The sequence below is a fragment of the Rattus norvegicus genome, chromosome 2, assembly GCF_036323735.1.
Source record: "Rattus norvegicus strain BN/NHsdMcwi chromosome 2, GRCr8, whole genome shotgun sequence".
NCBI classification, from domain to species: Eukaryota; Metazoa; Chordata; class Mammalia; order Rodentia; family Muridae; genus Rattus; species Rattus norvegicus.
Window position 1 is genome coordinate 231,226,630 of NC_086020.1, and position 21,542 is coordinate 231,248,171.

At 38.9% G+C, this 21,542-nt stretch overlaps 1 long non-coding RNA gene and 1 pseudogene across 1 annotated transcript; both read right to left on the minus strand.

Moving 5' to 3' along the window:
• Nucleotides 1-541: 541 nt before the first annotated feature.
• Nucleotides 542-5,811, minus strand: LOC134485769 (uncharacterized). The gene is made up of 3 exons (XR_010064020.1): nucleotides 5,609-5,811; nucleotides 1,735-1,953; nucleotides 542-1,050 (listed from the first exon to the last, which is right to left on the minus strand). It is a non-coding gene; the product is annotated as an uncharacterized LOC134485769 (long non-coding RNA).
• A 6,855-nt stretch (nucleotides 5,812-12,666) lies between these two features.
• On the minus strand, nucleotides 12,667-12,819 carry LOC120101108 (U2 spliceosomal RNA; annotated as a pseudogene).
• Nucleotides 12,820-21,542: the final 8,723 nt, after the last annotated feature.

Below are 21,542 nucleotides of genomic sequence, written 5' to 3' on the forward strand. Positions count from 1 at the left end.
AACATAATTGAAATTTCAGAGAAATATAAAAATACAATTCACATTAACGTCAGAGAAAGGGAAACAAGAATACTAATACAATACTGCTAAGTACTTTTTAAGTATAAAGTAGAGTTTATTGAGGGTATGCAAAGAGGAGGAGTTGAAAGGGAGAGAGAGAGAGAGAGAGAGAGAGAGAGAGAGAGAGAGAGAGAGAGAGAAACAGAGAGACTCAAAGAGACACAGAGAGGCAGAGACAGAGAAGAAGGAAGAAGGAGAAGGAAGGGGAGGAAAGGCTAGCCATGAACACCTGGAGAGAGAGGGTGAGGGGGAATGGGGAGAGAATGGACAGAGAGAGAAGAAGAGAGAAGTGTTCTTAAAATAGTAAGAACACTCATAAGTATTTTTAAGCTAGGTACATATTGAGACATCTTTCTCATGCCAGAGACAACCTATCTGGGATAATTCAGTGATATAGATAAAACCTTTAGTTTTCTACAAAAGAACACTATGAGTTAATTTTTCTATGTTTTAAAAATATTTAAATGACATAGACAATGTGTATAACTAACTTTGTTATTCTTTAATCTTTTTTTACAGTCCAGTCTTTATCTCCCTCCCGGTCCACCCTCTGATTATTCCCCATCCAAACCTCCTCTGCCTTCCCTGACCCAAGAGGGTGTCCCTGCTTTCTTGAAACCACCCCACCAGACCTCCTCCCTACGTGGGGCCTCAAGTCTCTTGAGGGTTAGGTGCATCTTCTCTTACTGAGTCTAGACACTGCAGTCCTCTGTTGTGCATGTGTTGGGGGCTTCGTATCAGCTGGTGTATGCTGCCTGGTTGGTGGCTCAGTGTTTGAGAGATCTCGAGAGTCCAGGTTAGTTGAGTCTACTGGACTTTCTATAGGGTCGACCTTTTCCTCAGCCTCTTCCAGCATTTCCCTAGTTCAACCACAGGGGTCACCAGCTTCTGTCCATTGGTTGGGTGTAAATATCTGTATCTGACTCTTTCAGCTGCTTGTGGGCTTTTTGGAGAGTAGTCATGCTAGGTTCCTGTTTGGAACTTGACAGTCTGTATGGAGAAAAATGAAAATAGATATGTATTTGTCACCTTTGCACAAAGCTCAAGTACAAATGGATCAAATACCTCAACATAAAACCAGACACACTGAATCTAATAGAAGAGAAATTGAGAAAGAGCCTCGAACTCATTGGCACAGGGAAAAATTTCCTAAACAGAACTCCAATGGCTCATGCTCTAAGATCAAGAATTGATAAATGGGCCCTCGTGAAACTGGAAAGCTTCTGTAAGGCAAAGAACATAGTCACTATAACTATTTACAAAAGAGAAAGAAACAAAAAGTTTGGGGCATAGATGAAGACCATGATTTGGAGAGAACAAGAAGGATTGGATGAACCTTGAAAATACAATGAGCCTCTATCTACAATACTATGGTGATGGTCGCATTCATACTCAGCAATTAGGAGAGAACAAGGCATTGCTTCAGGAATTCTCTTTGCTATAGAAAGAAGAACATTGGAATGAGAAATGTTTTGATTCATATTTTCTTTTTGTCTGTCTTTTACTGAGGAAACTGAGCAAGTAATTTAGTATATATGGTATTCTATTTTCATGTATGGAAGTTAGGATAGTATTAGTGTCTTAGGTAGGGTTTCTATTGCTTTGGAAAGACACCATGACACCATGGGCACAGCAACTCTTACATAGGAAAGAATTTAATTGTGGCTGACTTACGTTTCAGAGGTTTAATTAATAATCATCATGGAGGGAACCATGGAGACAAGAAGTCTTAACCGTGTAAGTAAATATCTTCAGTGGCAATATACACATATAACTGCCTACTTGGGAGGCTGAAGCAGAAGGATTTCTTGATCCTTGGAGTTCTAGGCTGTAGTGTTCATGCCGTTCTCTTTTCACACTGACTGGAACATAAGTGTGGGAACCCACCAGGAGCTGAGGGTAACGAGAACAAAAGTGGAGGTAGAGGATTCCCAACACTCTCTGTGCTGACCAGAAATAAAGTGCATTTCACTGCAACAGTAAGCACTCATTTGTAGCTCCAGACTCACTGTAATGGAGCAGGGGAATAATTTTAATATATGTTGAAGCCAGATATGATAATAAGCTCTATTTCTACATTGTAGAATTGTGAAGGGCACTTTTAATTATAGTTCTAATGATTAAACTCTCATTCCTACAATACTATGAAAGTGTTATATTGCAGAGTTGATACTCAAGGTATATAAGTGATATTTTTATTTTCTTCTTTAGGGAACAGATCTTTTATAGGAAATAAAAGATATTTCTTTCCTTAAAGGAAGTACTGTTTCAAATAATATAAATATAAAATTATTGTTATTAATTTCTATTTGTATTGCATGGTCTATTTAATTTTATCTCAATTACAAATTCAAACATATGATTAATATTTATTAAACTACACTTTTAAACAATGACCACTTAGAATGGATATCAGTGAAAAATAATTACCTTTTAAAGAAGCACTGATTTAAAAAAGAAATGCCATTTTCTAAATATTAATTTTTATAGCGCACAAATATGTTATCTAGTCAATTTAACCCATATTGTTTCAATAAAGTGATTCATTATACAGATAGTCTTTAATGAGATGGCCAGACAATAGCCATCTCCTCAATATCAAACTATGAAAGACAAAGTGAGATCACATTCAATTTTAAAGGTGTAGTTGTCTTCTGTTTGTGATTCTAATATTGTCCAATGCCTCACTCGATAAAATAAAATTTTGCTCCACTGGGCATAAGAGACTGATTGATTTTCGTACAGTGGGTACAAGGATACAGAATAATAACAATAAGAAAAAGCAAATTGATTAGCTTTTCTTGTTAGGGTTAAAGCACGAGTTAATTCATTTTCACTCTGGTTAAAAAAGATTGTTTCTTTGTTATTGGTTACGATGAATGCTCTACTCCATAAATAAATACAGAAAGAAGGAAAGAAAGAAAGAAAGCAGGAAAGAAAGAAAGAAAGAAAGAAAGAAAGAAAGAAAGAAAGAAAAAGAAAAAAGTATGGGGCTTCGTTAGGAACGGCTTTGCTTTTTAAAGCTTCAGTTTGATCAGGTTAGACTTGGTTTGAGACTCCCTTTTGGTATGACCTTTAGTGCCTGGCACAGAACTTTATGCAAAATAATGGCTTCTTATGACATTGTTTTTCAAACAGAAATCTCAATTCAGTGCATGTTCACCCATTCTGTGTACCGTTTTGCTCTCTGTGTAGGCTTATTTGGAAACACTGGAATTTAAAAACTGTAAGACAAATTATTTTTAAAATATTTAATATTAAGTTTTTAATTTATGCATACAGATATTGGTCTGCAAGTATGTCTATGCCCCACATTCATGCTTGGCAGAGGACGGATATTGACACTGGATCACAGGGGCTGGATTACTGAGTCCCCATGTGGTTGCAGGGGATCAAACTTGGATTCTTAGGTCTAAAAACCATGCTTTTAATCACTCCAGCCCTTAAAAACATCAAAATATCTATTAATGTGTATTTTAACATACATGGAAGATAAACAGTGAATAAATTCTAGATAGCAGTGTCAAGATTGGAGAGATTGCACATGAAAATCTGTTCCTAGAATCATATTCTTAAAGCATTTTACATCTGTTACTGTGTTAAGGATCCGGGTCTATAATGCAACAGTTCTTTACGTGTGGGCCAAGATGTCTTTGAGGGTCACATATCAGAGAACCTGCATAACAGATATTTATACTATGATCCACAATAGTTGCAAAATTAAAGTTATGAAAAGCAATGAAATAATTGAATGCTTGGGGTTCACCTAACAAGTATTAACAGGCTGCCACATCAGGAAGGTTGAGAACCACTGCTCTAGGGTGATCGAAATTTAGAAGTAGGATTGGTCCTAGGGATTGGGATTCCCTTAAGATTATTCAGAGAGCAGCTTAGCAATTAATGAAAACACTATAGATTGCTTCAGTACCTGCATTGTTGTTTGGCTATGTTGTGTCTAACTGTTCTTCCTCAGATCAAAATAGCATTATTTGCTGCAAACATCTTTTGAAGAAGAGTCTTTTGGAACTAATTTTCGGTTTGACTCAAACTTATATTTTGTTTCTATTTCATATGCTTCACTGGGGTATAAAATTCTCTCTCTCCCTCCCTCCCTCCCTCTCTCTCTCTCTCTCTCTCTCTCTCTCTCTCTCTCTCTCTCTTTCCCTCTCTCTCTCTCTCTCTCTCTCTCTTTCTCTCTCTTTCTCTCTTTCTCTCTCCTTTTCATGGATCTTGACAAAGACTGAATCTAGCTATAGATTACAGGTTCAGAAGAAAAGATTTTTTTGACATATGTTTCAAATAACTGGAAGATACATAGCTAACAAAATAATTGTAAAAAAAACAAATTAAAATGGTTTAAAGGGGAAGGGGAGATAACTCATTCAGGGCAGTACTTGACCTGAAAACGTGGCAACTTAAATGGCTAGTGCACACCTATTATTCCAGAAAGGGTAGATGGGAGCTGGTGAGATCACTGTAGTGAATCTATTTGAGTCAGTGAGCTTCTGGTCCAATGAAACATTCCCAGTCTCAAGAAATTAGAGTGGAGATGCCGAAACTACCATCATGCATTACTTCTCCTGAGGGTGGGAGCTCTGCTCAGTATCCGCACTGAGTGTTGGAAATAAATTAACCTTTGTTATGTAAGTTTTTCTTGTGCTGTCTCCAAGCTGTCAAGGGTTTCCATTTGTCTCTAGTAACCTACCTTCTTTGTTCTTATGAGGAGGTAAGAGAGTCTTCGTGCACATCCCTGTGTGTAGGCAAGTGGAAGACATCATAGGACTTCACTTTCGTCTCCTTTTTATCAGTTCACCTCAACTCAAAAATAAACCTCATGCCGGACTGGCAGATTTGAGTGTAGAAGACTCTGATATGTTACACTATTGTACCATTTCAACAAGAATTTAATGTGCTTCTCCTGACTGTATTCAGAAAAGCATAATTTATCTCTTCAAGTTGTAGAATTTGGTGAGGCAAACACATGAACAATGTCTCGTGTCTATGATTCTGCCTACTTCAGTGTCTCTGAGTGAGTAAACGTGTGTCGTCTTTTTAATCAATGTCTTTCTAGTAAACTATAGGCATGGACTAAGATCCCATTCTTTCTCATTCTTTATAATAAGAAACACTATTTTCCTCTTAACATTAGTAATACATACATAAATATATACATACATATCAATGTATGTATGTGTATATTATATGCATATATCTATATATCTACATATTTATATATTTATAATATCGCAGCTATAAACAATGTTGCATCAGGTTCACCTGATTATGCTACTCACACACCTCATCACCGTAAACGGTTACATTATTTTCTCCAATGTTTGTGTGCTACATTGAAAACTCAGGCTTAATGAAGCTTCTCAAAGTAAACAAAATTCTTCCTCCAGGCCAGCTGAACCCTGTCTAGTGTGCATATAATTAGCCATGTGAATTTTCTGAAACCTATTATGTTGTAATTACAAATTCATTTCTTTCTTTCTCCTTTTCTTTCCAAGCAAACAAAAACCAGTAGTTTCCAGGAAAATAAACTCACCTTAAACAGTCTCAAGTCACTGTTGGCTTTTTTTTTTTTCTGCACATGCCAACCTGATGATTACATCCCATTGAATGCAAGATGAAATGATTTCCTTTCTTCCCATTATCACGTAATTTACCTTGAGTGAAAGAGTTGTCATCAGCACATCTGGTTGCTAGACAGAACAATGAGACATTTATAATGAATAATGTTGCGTAATGAAGCATTCCAGGTACACGAAAAGTGAGTCTCCAAAGAGACCAGAGCTGTCATTTTTTGTTGGTTCTGAAGATGAACACCTGTGATACTTATGTTTCTCTTTCATAGTAACCTTCATAAAATTAACAGCGATTCAGATTTATATTTGAAGTCTAATTCACATTCCTTTTGAATGCTCAGCTAGAATTACATAAAAAGAATTCTTTTCTCTTGATCAATACTAGTATTTTGAGAGTCCAAGATGACTTTTAGAAAGGAAAAGGCAGGTATCAGGAAAGTGATATCCATTTAGCACAAGAGTCTCTTTAAATATGCTTTTGCCTGTGACTTAAAGCACACATGTGAATTCAGATATGGTTGTTTACTTCTAAAGGCTCAACATGTCTTAGTTGAATTAGATGCTTTTCAATAATTCCTTGTTGAATTGGTGTACAAGCATATTGATGAAATATTGTTTGCATTTTAAAAAATGAGTGAAATGTAAGATTTCACTCAATTTACATATATGTTGTATATGTATAATGTAAATAAGTGTATAAGTGTATACTAATTCACTTGCATTGAAACTAATTTGCCTTTTATTGATGGTAGAAAGTGAACACTCTGGTTAATCCTAAGTAATTAATAGGTAAATACAAATCAGTGTGGTATCTGATGTACTTGAGAAATTAAAATAATTATGAAGAAACAATTCATGCAGAGCCTGAATTTAGTTGTACACGATAGTTTATGATCACTTACAAACAATAAAACATAGTGAATACAAGCACTGGATCTAGATCCTGACTGCCTGTGTTTAAATATTTTCTTCTCATTACTGGTTTTGAGAACCACTGCTGCTGGTTAAGCTGATCAGGGCCACAGTTTGTTTCCAAAAAGAGGCATAAAGACAATTTCTACATAATGAACCTTGGTTAGAATCTAGTGTTTTGACATACACATCCAGTATTTTAAGAACAGAAGCTAGCACATGAAAGCAGCTACTATATGGAAGTCATTATGATTATTCTGGCTTCATAAACACAGTATTGTGAAAGTCTCATTTTGGTATAATGAGTCCTTTGTACTTAAAATGACATAGGAACTCCCAGAAGCAGGAATTCTCAGGTTATTAAACTAAAGAAAGCCACTTTTTAGCCCTTGCCTCCTTTCTTTCAGGAGACCCTCATGTGCACATGTTCTCTAGGAAAAAGGAACCAACGTCACATGGATACACAAGGGAAGATGGTTATAAAGTCCTTGCTAAGTGCCTCTATTAGTACTAGATTACAACACTTGAACCCAGGCATTGACTCCTCAAGTGGCTGTATTTTGGAGTGGCTGGAGGAAGGAAAGGGAAGTGGTACAATTATAATTTAATTAAAATAGTACTTAAAATCTTTAAAAAGAGTACTAGGGATAATTCCTAAAATATTGATAAACAAGGAAAGTAACAGGCTTTTCCTTCAAAATAATCTATGTGTCATCATATAGGAAAGTCTCAATATCACATGTAGAGGCAGACACCTTTCTGATGCATAGTTTACAATAATATATATTTTAAAACATGGTGGATAAGGGTACCTCTGAGTTGAGAATTTCGATAAGCAATGTTTTACATCCAAAGAGTCAGTGTAAGGTAGATTTGGATCATTGATTATAATTTCCTCTGAAAGGCAGTTTCTGGAGTAAAATGAATTTGGAGGAGCAGTTCTCCCTCCCCAGCATGAACAGATGACTGATCTCATGAGGTAGCTGCTCTTTGGCTGTCATTTGAGTCTTTAAATCTGCATTAAATGAATTCATTTGTGTTTTCCTTATTAGTCTGTCTTTGCTTATGGATGTTTATGCCAAAAGCCTTTCAGCACAAAGGAGAATTTATTTACTTTTTCATTCCTCATTATCGTCTCAAGTGATACAGTATGGGATAAATAGACTGAGATGTCATTTTTATTATAACTAATTTAATATGCAAATATTCAAATCTAGCCAGCTTCTTGCTCCTACACCATGCTGTGTCTTTGCTGCCTGATGGAATGTATACCTTGGGAACAATAACATGAATTAAGTATTTTATTCCTTGCATTGCTTAAGGTCACGATATTTCACCATAATAACAGATTTTTAATAAGAATATTGGTAACAGGGGTAGGGTTTTGACTGTAATGAACCTGACCCTGTTCTTTCTTTGGAGTAATGTGGAAACATTGGAATTCTGGAATAGGAAAACATTGAATGCTGTAAGCAGAGCTTAATAGGCTGTGTGGGTAGTATCTAGAGAGACAGTGAGTTGAAAGGAATGTACTGGCTTGAAGTTTCAGAAGACAAATGGACTTTATAATCAACTTGGCTAGAGGTGATTACAGTGATATTTTGGTTAAGAATATGATATATTCTACTCTTATCTTGATAACTTGCTTGAGGCTAACTTAAAAAAGTAATGGAATGATTTCTTTGACACAGAAAAATTCAAGAGATCATAACATTGAGTCCGTGCCTTGATTATTACAGATTGCTGCTACACAGATTTCCAAGGAAGAAGCAACAAGTAAGAAGTGAAAAATGTATAGTTCAGAGAGGAAAGGAGCAAGAGGAGTCCCAGTGTTACAACACAGTCATATGATGAAGAAAAGATAGGGATTATTAATGATATTATCAGCTCAAGAAAACCCCTCTACTCCACCCTGGAACATATGGAATAGAACCCTACAGAAAATTCCCACCTAGCTATAGTTCAAGTTTGTGGGGGAAAAATACAACAAAAACCCAAACAAACACAAAACCAACCGAACCAAAAAACAACCTAAAGACTTGCTTGCTCCCAGAAAGTAATGGTTTCAGCATCCAAAAGTTGCTGCTCCCGTGTTCTAAGGAGGAAAGGGTCCAACCCAACTAGGCTTCCAAAGTTGGTAGCATTGTCCATGTAGAAGCTGCCTTGGAGATGTGAAGGACCACAACTAAGGACGTCATGGATTCTTCACAGCGGTTTTAAAGAATGGCTGAGGTGCAACGTCTGTGGGAGGAGGCCTGAAATGTTAGCGCTCTGTGTCATCTGCCTACCAGAGGTGCTTCCGGGATGCACTGGCCAGCTTCCGGGATGCACTGGCCAGCTTCCGGGATGCACTGGCCAGTCTTTGTCAGTGTGACACAAAAATATACCTACGATGAAATCCCAAGACCCATGTCTGTGGAGGTATTAAACTAAATATTGTGTTACACAGAAAGCTGCAGATAACCACTTGCAATGCCATCCCTTTCCCTTCTTCCATTTTTTAAAATAATTTAATCTTTTTACTTATTCACTTTACATCCTGACACTGCACCCTCCTGGCCACCCTCTCCTATAACACTCCCATTCTCCTCTCCCCTTCTCTGTGCAGGTCCCCCCCCCTTCCCCAGGTACTCCTCCCACCCTGGCACTTCAAATTTCTGCAAGGCTCAGCAGTTCCTTTCCTACTGAGGCCAGACAAGGCAGCCCAGCTAGAAGACCATATCCCACAGACAGCCAACAGCTCTTGGGATAGTCCCCTTACTTTAGTTGTTCAGGACCCACATGAAGACCAAACTGCACTTATGTGCAGGGAGGTCTAGGTCCAGCCCCTGTATGTTCTTTGGTTGGTGGTTCAATCTCTGAGAATCCCAACTGTCCATGTTAGTTGACTCTGTTGGCTTCAGGTCCCAGAAGACTTACTCTTTTTTTTTTTTTTATTAACTTGAGTATTTCTTATATACATTTCGAGTGTTATTCCCTTTCCCGGTTTCCGGGCAAACATTCCCCTCCCCCCTCCTCTTCCTAATAGGTGTTCCCCTCCCCCCCCTCCCCCCATTGCCGCCCTCCCCCCAACAGTCTAGTTCACTGGGGGTTTAGTCTTAGCAGGACCCAGGGCTTCCCCTTCCACTGGTGCTCTTACTAGGATATTCATTGCTACCTATGAGGTCAGAGTCCAAGGTCAGTCCATGTATAGTCTTTAGGTAGTGGCTTAGTCCCTGGAAGCTCTGGTTGCTTGGTATTGTTGTTCATATGGGGTCTCGAGCCCCTTCAAGCTCTTCCAGTTCTTTCTCTGATTCCTTCAATGGGGGTCCTATTCTCAGTTCAGTGGTTTGCTGCTGGCATTCGCCTCTGTATTTGCTGTATTCTGGCTGTGTCTCTCAGGAGCGATCTACATCCAGCTCCTGTCGGCCTGCACTTCTTTGCAGAAGACTTACTCTTAATCTTTCATAAGAATCCTCAAGCTCCATCTGATGCCATTCTTGAGAAAGACAGATGCAACCAGCCAGCACGCAACATCCTTTCCTGGTCTCTACTTCACTTCTTGCCTCCTTGTATCTGTCTTGATTTCATGGTTTGGTTTTCCTTTGTGATGCACCAGAACCTTTAAGCTAATTAAATTCTTTCTTCTTCAAGTTGCTTTTTATTGTGATATTTTATCACAACCACAAGGAGCAAACAATGAAACTGAGGGGTGGGAGGTAGCATTCTCTCGCTCTCTCTCTCTCTCTCTCTCTCTCTCTCTCTCTCTCTCTTTCCCTCTCTCTCTCTCCCTCTCCATGTCTCTGTCTCTGTCTCTCTCCTTCTCTGTCTCTCTATGTCTCTGTCTCTGTCTGTCTGTCTGTCTGTCTCTCCCTCTCCCTCTCCATCTCTCCATGTCTCTGTCTCTGTCTCTCTCCTTCTCTGTCTCTCTATGTCTCTGTCTCTTATCTGTCTGTCTGTCTGTCTGTCTCTCTCTCTCTCTCTCTCTTCTGTATACTGATGAAATGTGATCTGATAGACTTCCTTACCCTGTTACTACACACCTTCCCATCCACAAAGTACTCCAACATCAAAACTCTAAGTCAATTTTCTTGTAGTTACTGATATAGTTCTCTACCATAACTACAGGGTAAGATAAGATTTCTTCTCTACACCTTCTGCTGATAGGAGGACACAAAGGACTCAGTCTGAAAGTGAGTGAGAAATTACCCCCCCCCACTGTCTAGCCTTCATTGTGTTTAAAGGTACAATGTAGGCTTCGTTGAAAGAAAAAACATCAATTATCTTTCCCAGACTGGACTTTGATGGCGCAATACTCATCGACTAAGCATAATGTTCACATTAGTGGAATACATTAGTAATAGAAGCATGGCTCGCATAGAATGACTAGCTGCTTGCCAATTGGATTAGAATTCTGCTGCCCAGCAGAGAATTCATGTCTGGTATTATAAACGTAACCAAAAGTCCATGGCTGGCATGCCGTAGGCTCTAGGGTAGACCTGGTTATTTTGGTCTACCCCAAGTGGCCACTTGGTCAAATTTACCATGAAAACATTTATGCCTATACACATAGACTTGGTTTGCATTAAACCTTGGTCTGATAAGCTTCTTTTTCAGAGGGTACAAGTCATTTCAAAGATAGAGAACAACTTCATAAAAAATTTCCCATCTCGTCCCATCCCATGTCAGGCTTCAGAAAGCATCATGCAGGTGTAACAGCAAGGACATATGAGCAAGGGAATGAGGGCGTTGAGGTAAATTTACATTTTTCTGGACATCATATGGTTAATAAATTCATGAACTTGCAGCTGTGGTCCAGCATGGATGGGGGAATTTGCTCTCCCAGACACACCCTTTAAAAGGAGCTATTATTGATAGTTGATAATTGCTAAGAATTATTCTTGCTTGATGATGTTTCTACTGGTAAGTTTCCCATTGTCCATTGGAAGGCTTCACATCCACTGAAAATACTGGTTGGAACTGATGGCTTATAATTTTTTTTAAAATTATGAAATTAGGAAAGGAACATTAAGGTAAGATGTAGAGGAGTTGAAGGAAGAAAAAGAGAATAGATATGATAATAGTACATTGTGTACATGTATGCATATGTGAGGTTCACAAGAATAAATAGAAATATAGTTAAAAATTTTAAAGGAAGAATTATGATTTGGGCTATTAAAGAAGTAAAAATTGGGACTGCATTTATTTTACTTATTAAGTTGAAATCTTTTTTTGGGTTATTTTATTTACTTACATTTTAAATGTTGTTCACTTCCTGGTTTCCCCTCCACAAGCCCCCTACCCCCTCTCCCTTGCTTTTATGAGGGTGTTCCCCCACCCACCCACCCACTTCACTCTCACCACCCTAGCATGTTCCTATGCTGGGGCATCGAGTCTCCACAGGAACAAAGGCCTCCCTCTCATTGATGCCAGATAAGGCCATCCTCTGCAACACATGCAACTGGAGTCATGGGTCCCTCCATGTGTATTCTTTGGTTGATGGTTATGTCCCTGGGAGCTCTATGAGGTCTGTTTTATTGATATTGTTTTTCTTTCTATGGGGTTGCAAACCTCTTCAGCTCCTTCAGTCCTTCCCTACCTCCTCCATTAGGATTCCTGTACTCAGTCCAATGGTTGGTTGGGAGCATCTGCATGTATATTGGTCATTCTCTGGCAAAGCCTCTCATGGGACAGCTATACCAAGATCTTGTCAGTAAGCACTTCTTGGCATCAACAATAATGTCTGGATTTGGCGTCTGCAGATGGGATGGATCCCCAGGTATAAAGTAAAGTAATGTTACTTTTTACAATTTGTGAAGAATCAAATAAGTATATAAAACCTCAGCAGGTGTCTCTTTATCCCTGGAAAGTAACTGAAACCTAATAATTTTATTCTTATTTCATATTGTTTTCAGGTCTCTAATGTCATGGCAGCAATCACCTTATAATCAGAAGCACTATTAATTCTTCAAGACTCATTTAATTTCCTGTTTTAGTAATTGGCTAAAAGGACATTTTGGAGTATATCTCCTTTCTAAATGATCATAATATAATATTGTTATTTGAATTGCATTTACATCTGTCCATTTAAATCCCTTCAAGTAAGATTTTGGTAGACAAGATTGCACCTGTTTTTATCACTCTACAGTGTCCAGGAAACTGTTGCTAAGAAACAGTGTAATTCAGGTGCTACATACAATCACACATGAAGTAAGAAAAAGAATGGATACCTGATCCTCCTTTTCTACACTTGATCTTAGCCAAAAGGCCGAGAAGCGATGATCCTCCTTTTCTAAAACTGCTAGTTCACGTCCTAATTTCTTCTATTGACTCGTCCCCTTCATGCTCCTCCTCCTTATTCTTTCTCCCTCATCTCCTCCTCCCCCTCCCTTATTCCTCCTTAGAAAGAAATGACTTTGCCATTTTATACAGTCATCATTGTGCACAGGCACAAAACTAAAATGTTAATCCTCCTTGTCTGTTACTTATGGGTCCATTAGTAGCTTCTGGCTAATGAGATCCTCACAGCTATTGAGATTCTCACAAAGTCTTAAATGGAGTGAAATTAGATGAAAAGAGCTTTTTCTCTTGCCCTACTCCACCCTGGCACACAAGCTTGTTCCTGATTCAACAGGCACATTGTTTCTGGAGTCTGGATATTATCTGCTACCGTTCTGGGTAGACATAAGTGAGCATGGAAGAGAAGTTGGATGTAGCCCAGGTCCTGGAAGGTATTATGAATTCACTGCACCAATTGCAATGACTCCTTTTCGTCTTGTCTTTATTTGTGAGGTGAGAAGCAATGACTTGTTTCTATTCTTGAATCTTGGTTATAAGTATGGGGTTCAGCTCCCAATGGAAACAAACCATAAAGCAGCATATGAATTTGGCAACATGCTTCTGCGTGCTGTGGAAGTGAAGGGATTTGAATCATTTTGTTCACAGAGTAAATAATGGTAAAACTATATATGTATGTATGTATGTATGCATGTATGATACATCTATCAATTTATCTATCTATCTATCTATCTATCTATCTATCTATCTATCTTTCTATCTATCTATCTACCTCTGTCATGTACCTAATGTATATACATCTAATTGAGTAGCTGATGTTTTTATGTATATGAAACATTTGTAGAGAGAATCTCTTTTAATCATTCCTGTCATTAAAAAGCTTATGCCAATGAGCTGAGGCAGGAAATAGGAGGTAGGGCATCAGGCAGGAATAGAGAGAATCCTGTGAATAGTCAAAGGCTGGGGAGATTTGCCTCTGAATGAGAGGATTGGTGTAAAAACACAAGGAGAAAAAAAGCCTCATTGCTGAACTTGGGTTAGAACTAAAAAGGATAATAAGTTAAGAGGCAGTCAGAGAACAAGCCGAAGCTTATGGCATAAACATTTATTAATAAATAGTTTCAGAGTCACTATTTCTGGGAATTAAGTGGTCAGAAAGAAAAACTCAATTTTATAAGCATCTACTGTAGGTTAAATTAAAATGTACTTGGTAGGGTTTCTAGGGAGACAGGTCAATAAGGAAATTGCTTTCTGTAGAAACATAAGACCTTGAATTTTATCCTAGGAAACAATGAAAGAAACCCAGGCATGGGTGGCAAATGCTTGTAATTCCTGTGTTGGGAAGGCAGAGACAGATTGATCCTTTGGGTTCAGTGGTGAGCAAGTTAGCTTTCTTGGTGAGCTCCATGAAGGCGAGAGATCCTCCTTCAAAAAACCTGGGAAGACATCAACTGAGAAATGAAACAAGTGTTGACTTCTGACCCACCATGCACCTGAGCATGCTTGTGTTCAACCCACCAAGTGAGTGAACACACACACGCGTGCACACACACACACACACACACACACACACACACACACTCAAACATACACACATATACAAACTCATACACACATTGTGATGGTATGAATTTGCTTGGCTAAGGGAATGGCACTGTTAGAAGTAGTGGCCTAGTTGGAGTAGGCATGGCCTTATTGGAGAAAGTTAGTCATTGTTAGTGTGTGTTTTAAGACCCTCATTCTAACTCCTTGGAAGCCAATCTTCTGTTTGCCTTCAGAACAGGATATAGAACTCTCACCTCCTTCTGCACTATGCCTGCCTGGATGCTGCCATGATCCTACCATCATGATAATGAACTGAACCTCTGAACCTGTAAGCCAATCCCAATTAAATGTTGTCCTTACAAGAGTTGCCTTGGTCATGGGCTCTGTTCACAGCAGTAAAACCCTAACTAAGACACAAATACATATTTTCAAACCCAGGCACACACATTTACACATCAAGAAGACACCCTCAGACATACACACAGACTCTCACATCCACATATAATCATACTCCCCCCTCACACATAATCCCACACACAAACTCACACACATGCACATATGTATACAGATATACAGGTAATACAAGTATTGGAGTTGGGTGTTAGCACACTTTTCCATCAGCAGGTTCTTAACAACTTCTGACAAGAAAACTATGGAAAGTCAGGATAACCACAAAGCCAGGAAAACTGTGAATGATTGCGTAGAAACATCACACAGTGTTTCTGAAGTCAGTACCCAGAGGTCAATCACTGGTTGATTCTCTTTTGCTTTCTGGCCTGAGAATTGATTAGTCGTGGACAGTATCAGTAAGCATCTACCACAGTTAAGGTCACTGGAGGGCAACTGTGTCTAATCTAATATTCAGCAATACACAAACACTTTGTGGTCCTCAATTAGAATAAAATTGAGTGACTTCAATGATGTATACAATGTTCTGACTGCGCCTGTTTTTCTCTGGGCAACAGAATATTGATGAAATACAAAACAGATTTAATCAAATAACCATGATGTTTATCATTTTTAGAGAGTAATTCTGAGGGTTCTAATTTTAATTTCATGTATCTTGATATCTAATACTTTTCTTTTTGGTCTCCCTTAATCCCAGTGTTTGCCTCATAAAATAAGAAAAGCTCAGAGGGCTTGTGTCTTGGTGCCAGCTACACTTAATGATAGAGACCAGAAGTATATGAGTAGACATGAGGTGTTTCTGATCTGGATGTAACATCACTATGGAAACACATCCGGCATCCACAATGTGAGGAGCAAGGACTCTGTGGTGTGGCCTTCTGACCACTATGTGATATGTGAACTGTTATGAAGCTGGAGAGTATGAGAAGCAAACAGAAGCAGCGTATTCCATAACTCCCCAGGGGTGATTAAGCACGTGCACATTAAATTTGGAACTATTCCATACACTAAATATTGCAGGAAATAGTTTCAAAGGAGAACATCACAAACTTTCAGTGCCTTAAGCTGTTTTAACAACCTAGAGGAATGAGGATGTTTTAGTTTAAAAGTGTAAAGAGACTAGCAGTGCTCTCCCCTGGACAGCCATCTGTCTTGTGCAGACTTAGCTTTGCCCCACTCTCTGAGATCGCTGGACACTCAGAACATACAGCTCAGTCCAAAGCTCTGTATCTATTCGTCTGCCTCTTTGTCTTTACACCATCTCACGCTGTGAGGCTGGATGAGATTAGTAGAGGACATCACTAATTCTTTAAGACTATGCTATTATGAAAGGAAACGCTATTAGACTGCTGCTATACGTTCACTCCTTCCAATATAAAACATTAATGGTTATCAACAGGAATGCTTCTTGAGGCAATGTGAAACATTTTTAAATCATCTCTGATCTGAATATTCTAAACCCCAAAACAGTGGAATGTGTCCTACAGTCTGCTAATTAAGTTTTAGTTCTGTGAATTCTGTACTTGAGTACTGTAGTTACATAATTTTGACTCATTCCCCTCCCAACTCACTCATCCTCCTCTTTATTCCTTCTTAAATATGGTCCTCTTTTCATTTAAATATTATTTTTACATATAAACATGTATGTGAGCATGTGTGCATGCCTGTGCATGTGTGTATGTTTATGTGTATGTGTATGTGTGAGTATGACGGAGACAGAGAGACAGAGAACCAGGAATACAATTCAAGTTAATTAAGTATATATATATGCTTAATACATACATATATATGTATATGTATATATATATATATATATATATATATATGTATTTATGTATTTGCCATTTGGGGCTGGATAATACACTGTTTTATTCCTAAGGAAGAATAATTTCTATCTCAACAGCCATTGTTTGGCTACAACATTTCCTCTAAGGATGGGGCTTTGTGAGAGTCATGTTGTCATGCCAACGGGTGTTGCCTCTATGCAGTTCTTGTTTCGACAACTGTATTGTTGAGATTTGATGGATGCGGATTCCCTATAATGTCTAGAAGACACTGTTCAGCAGCGGCAGTGATGTTAGTTCACTGGCTCTTACAGTCTTTCCAGCCCATCTTCTATGATAGTCCTAGGTACTGTTGTAGACCTCTCCAATTGTATGCAACACCCAGCGTCAGTTGTTCTCTGTGTTTGGACGAGTTGTGGGAATTCCGTAAGAGTCCCCATCTGCTACACAAGAAGCATCTTTGATAAAGGATGAGATCTTCACCTAGCTATAGGTATAAAAGAATGTATTTAGTATGGAGTTACAAATTATGCTGAGTTAGAGAAGTCAGGAAGATGGGTTTAAATAGCACCTAACTTAAAATCACTTGGAAAAGTTTGTCAAATATAATGTTCATTATTCCTCATTACTTGTGTGTTAGATTCTAGACTCTGGGAAGAAGTTTTCAGGCCTATAGAGGACCTTAGGGAAATTGCTGGTTTTGTTAGGAATATGTGCATGTGTGTGTGTGTGTGTGTGTGTGTGTGTGTGTGTGTGTGTGTGTATGTGTGTGTACATTTGTGTTTGTGTTAGAATAAATATGACAATTTAAAACTGTAGGATTTCAACAAAACTTCATTGCAGTTTAGGAAAGTTAAGGAGAGGAAGAGTTTATCTGTTTTTAATTTACTGAGCAAAAATGAAAGGGAAAGGGAAGGTAATAGTGGTGGAGGAAGAGGGGGAAGATGAGACGGGATAGAAGGGACAGGACAAGAGTGTCCTAATTACTGTTCTATTACAGTGAAAAGATACCATATTCGAGGCAAACCTCATCAAAGAACACCATTTAATCAAATGTTTACTTACAGTTTCAGAGGATTAGTCCCTGGCCATCATGGCAAGAAGTAGATAGGTATGGTGTTGGAGACAGGGTAAGCAGGTATAAATTATTTAGCAAATTATACATTATATATCAAGTACAATATAAACATTATCATAGATTTTTTAAATCCTGTGTCATATGATTAAATATATGGAAGAAAATTACAAATCTGAATCACACTTAAGAGCATGATTTTTAAAGAATGATGTTAAATGGGAAAAAATGAGTGGAATTGGGGAGAAACCACAGTTTTTGGTTCTAGTCATACTGCTAATGTGTAGTTGACCCGGGGTGAAGATGAAAGTGAGCTTCAGTGATTTCACTTTACCCAAATCTAACTGAACTGATTTCATGTCTTCTATATTTTAATTTAAGTTAATCTGGGTATGAATCAAAGACTCAGTGTTTATGCACAAGTGTCTTTAATTTGTCTTGTAGAGTTTTTCATGCATTATCAGCCATGACTCTGAAGTAAGAAGAATAAAATTTTCCATGTGACTTTTTCATACCATTTTGCCTGTTTTGCACTGAATACGTAAATACATCTCAGACTGGCACGTAATTAAAACAGATGAGTAACAGGGAAATTTATTTTCTAAATCATCACACGTGGGAAGTAGAGCCTTGTTTTCCTTGACATTAACATGGTCTTAATTCCCTCTGAAAAGCTGACAGCACAAGTTTAATCTTGTATATGTGTTATTACCGAGAATGAATTTGCTTTTCCATTTGATAGAAAATTTGATTGTGTTCTGATGAGAATGACATATAAAATTGGTTTGTAGACCTGGTGTGCCCATGGAAAACTCCCGGATGGAAGAGAAGACAGACGTCGAAGAATCTCGTACACTTGGGTTTGTTTCCGCCTACTCTTCCCTCCTGATACCTGCTGCTTGGCAATGCCTCTGCTTGCTCCAAAAGAGAGTGCGCTGCACAAGGGCACATGAAGCGTTATGCAGCCTACTACCATATCCTTTAAAAGGAACAGTGTTCTGTATTCTCCTATATGGTCTTCCCCTCCCTAGATTCTTCAGAATCATGCATTACTCTTCTAGGGGACAGAAGCAAAAGAAAACCTGGTCCTCTTGAGGCTTGTAGACTGGAAGTTATAGGGGATTCCAATTCCATGCTCCTTTTAATATCATTGTTATAAACACTAGGACATGTTTTGAGAGCAAAGAACAAAGCAGAAAACCAAAAATCTTATTTCCTCTGTATGTCAGTACTGGGCATATACCCAAGAGATGCTCCAATATATAACAAGGACACATGCTCCACTATGTTCATAGCAGGCTTATTTATAATAGCCAGAAGCTGGAAAGAACCCAGATGTCCCTCATCAGAAGAATGGATACAGAAAATGCGGTACATTTACACAATGGAGTACTACTCAGCTATTAAAAACAATGACTTCATGAAATTCACAGGCAAATGAATGGGACTAAAAAGTATCATCCTGATTGAGATAACCCAGACACACATGGTATGTACTCACTGATAAGTGGACACTAGCCCAAGAATTCAGAATACCCATGATACAACCCACAAAACATGAAGCTTAAGAAGAAGAAGAAAGACTAAAATATGGCTGCTTCAATCCTGCGTAGATGGTACGATAAAATAATCTTAGGAGGTATAGGGAAGAAGGGACCTGGGAAGGAGAGAGGAAGTGGAGGGGAAAACGGGTAAGATCAGGTAAGGGGAGGGACAGAAGAGCAGGACAGAGGGTCAGGAAATTGAATAGAAATATATAGCAGTGGGAGATGGGGAACTAGGGTAGCTACTAGAAAGTCCCGGACTCTAGGGAAGCCAGAGGCTCCCAGGATGCAATGGGAATGACGTTAGCTGAAATACCCAAGAAAGGGGAGATAAAACCTGTAGAGACTACTTCTCAAGTACGGATAGGTACAGACCCCAGTTGCGGGTTGGGGCCACCCACCCACCTCAAAATTTTCAACACAGAATTATTCCTGTCCAAAGGAAAGACAAGGGCAAAAAAATGGAGCAGAGACTGAAAAAAAGGCCATCCAGAGACCACACTACCTAGGGATACATCCCATTTGCAGACACCAAACCCAGACACTACTACTAGTGCCAAGAAGCACTTGCTGACAGGAGCCTGATATGGCTGTCCCCTGAGATGGTCTACCAGCACCTGACCAATACAGATACAGATACTCACAACCAACCATTGAACTGAGGTTGGGGGCCCCAATGGAAGAGCTAGGGGAAGGACTGAAGGATCTGAAGGGGATTGGAACCCCATAAAAAGAACACTACTAACCAAATGGACCACCCAGAGCTCTCAGGGACTAAACCACTAACTAAAGAATAAACATTGAAAGATCCTTGGTTCCAGACACATATGTAGCAGAGGATTGCCTTGTCTTCCATCAATAGGAGGGGATGTCCTTGGTCCTGTGGAGGCTTGATACCCAAGCATAGGGGGATGCTAGAGCAGTGAGTCAGAAGTGGATGGGTAAGTGGGTTGGGGAATACCCTCATAGAGGCAAAGGGGAGGAGGGAGGTGATGGGAGGTTTGTGGAGGGGAAACTCTAAAGAGGGACATCATTTGAAGTGTAAATGAATAAAATTATTAATAAAACAACTTTGACAACTATCCACTGCCCAGTGCCCGCGTCTTTCATTCTAAAGCAAAACAAGAGGTTCAGAATTAAAGATAAAACTATGGCAAGTGGCATCTACTATTTTAACATTCAGAATTATTAAAATCTTTAAGTTATACGACTTTGGGAAGACATCCAAATCTAGAAATAAAGGGTATTTTCATTAGATAACTTCTTCCAGAAATAAATAAGCACGACATGACACATTAACTTATTTGTCAAAATTAACGATCATTTGTTATTTGTGCTTGTCTGGAATAAGTGTTTGTGTTCTCTCCGAGACTTCCATGTAGAACATATGCATTTGTTCATGCGGCCATAGTTCTAAAACTTCTTTCCTGTTAAATTGCTGTGGGACTTCTTCCAAAACAGAAAGGACAATATTAAAATCAACACCTTTTTTTTGCAATAGAAACAAAAATGTTGAGTGTAGTTCACAAAAACCACAAAGATCTTTGCTGTTAGTTTTGACAACACGAGTGTGGGAGCTTGAATAGGAATGACCCGCATAGACTCATATTCTTGAATGCTTGGTCATTAGGGAGTGTTTCCACATGACAGGTATTAGGAAATGTAGCCTCGTTGGCGTAGGCTATCCTTGTGGGAGGAAGTGTGTCACTGGGAGTGGGCTTTGGGATTTCAGAAGCTCGAACCAAGCCCAGTATTGTTCTCTCTTCCTACTGCCTACAGATCCAGATGTAGAACTCTCAGCCCCTTCCTTAGCACCGTATCTACCTGCATGACCTCATGCGTCCCATCATGATGAACATGGACTAAACTCCTGAAACTGTGCAACAGTCTCAATTCAGTGTTTTCCTTTATATGAAGTTGCTGTGGTTATGTCGTCTCTTCACAGCAGTGCATGCCCTAACTTAGACAGGCAGGAGCCATGTTGCTTTGAGCAATAGTGGTTTCCAAGATAAGTGACAAAGATAACAAGAATGAGAGAAATGTTACAACTCAGCAGCACTGTCATGTATCAAAGAGTGGCAATCAAAATGAGACAAGTGTGGCCACCGAGAGAGAAGAAAAGACACTGTCACTCTTTGTAAAACAAGAGCAAGAAGAGACTGTAAAAGAAGTGAGGGGTTTCCTGCAGGACCTCTAATGTGAGTTCATCTGAATGGCAACAAGATGGACATTCTTACGAATATGTGGGCCCCCTATACTACAAGTACTCAGGCAGCAGAGGGACAGTGACCTGTGGGGATCTTACACTGGGTGGGAGTTGAACCAGATGAGTTCTAAGTCCTCTTTCATA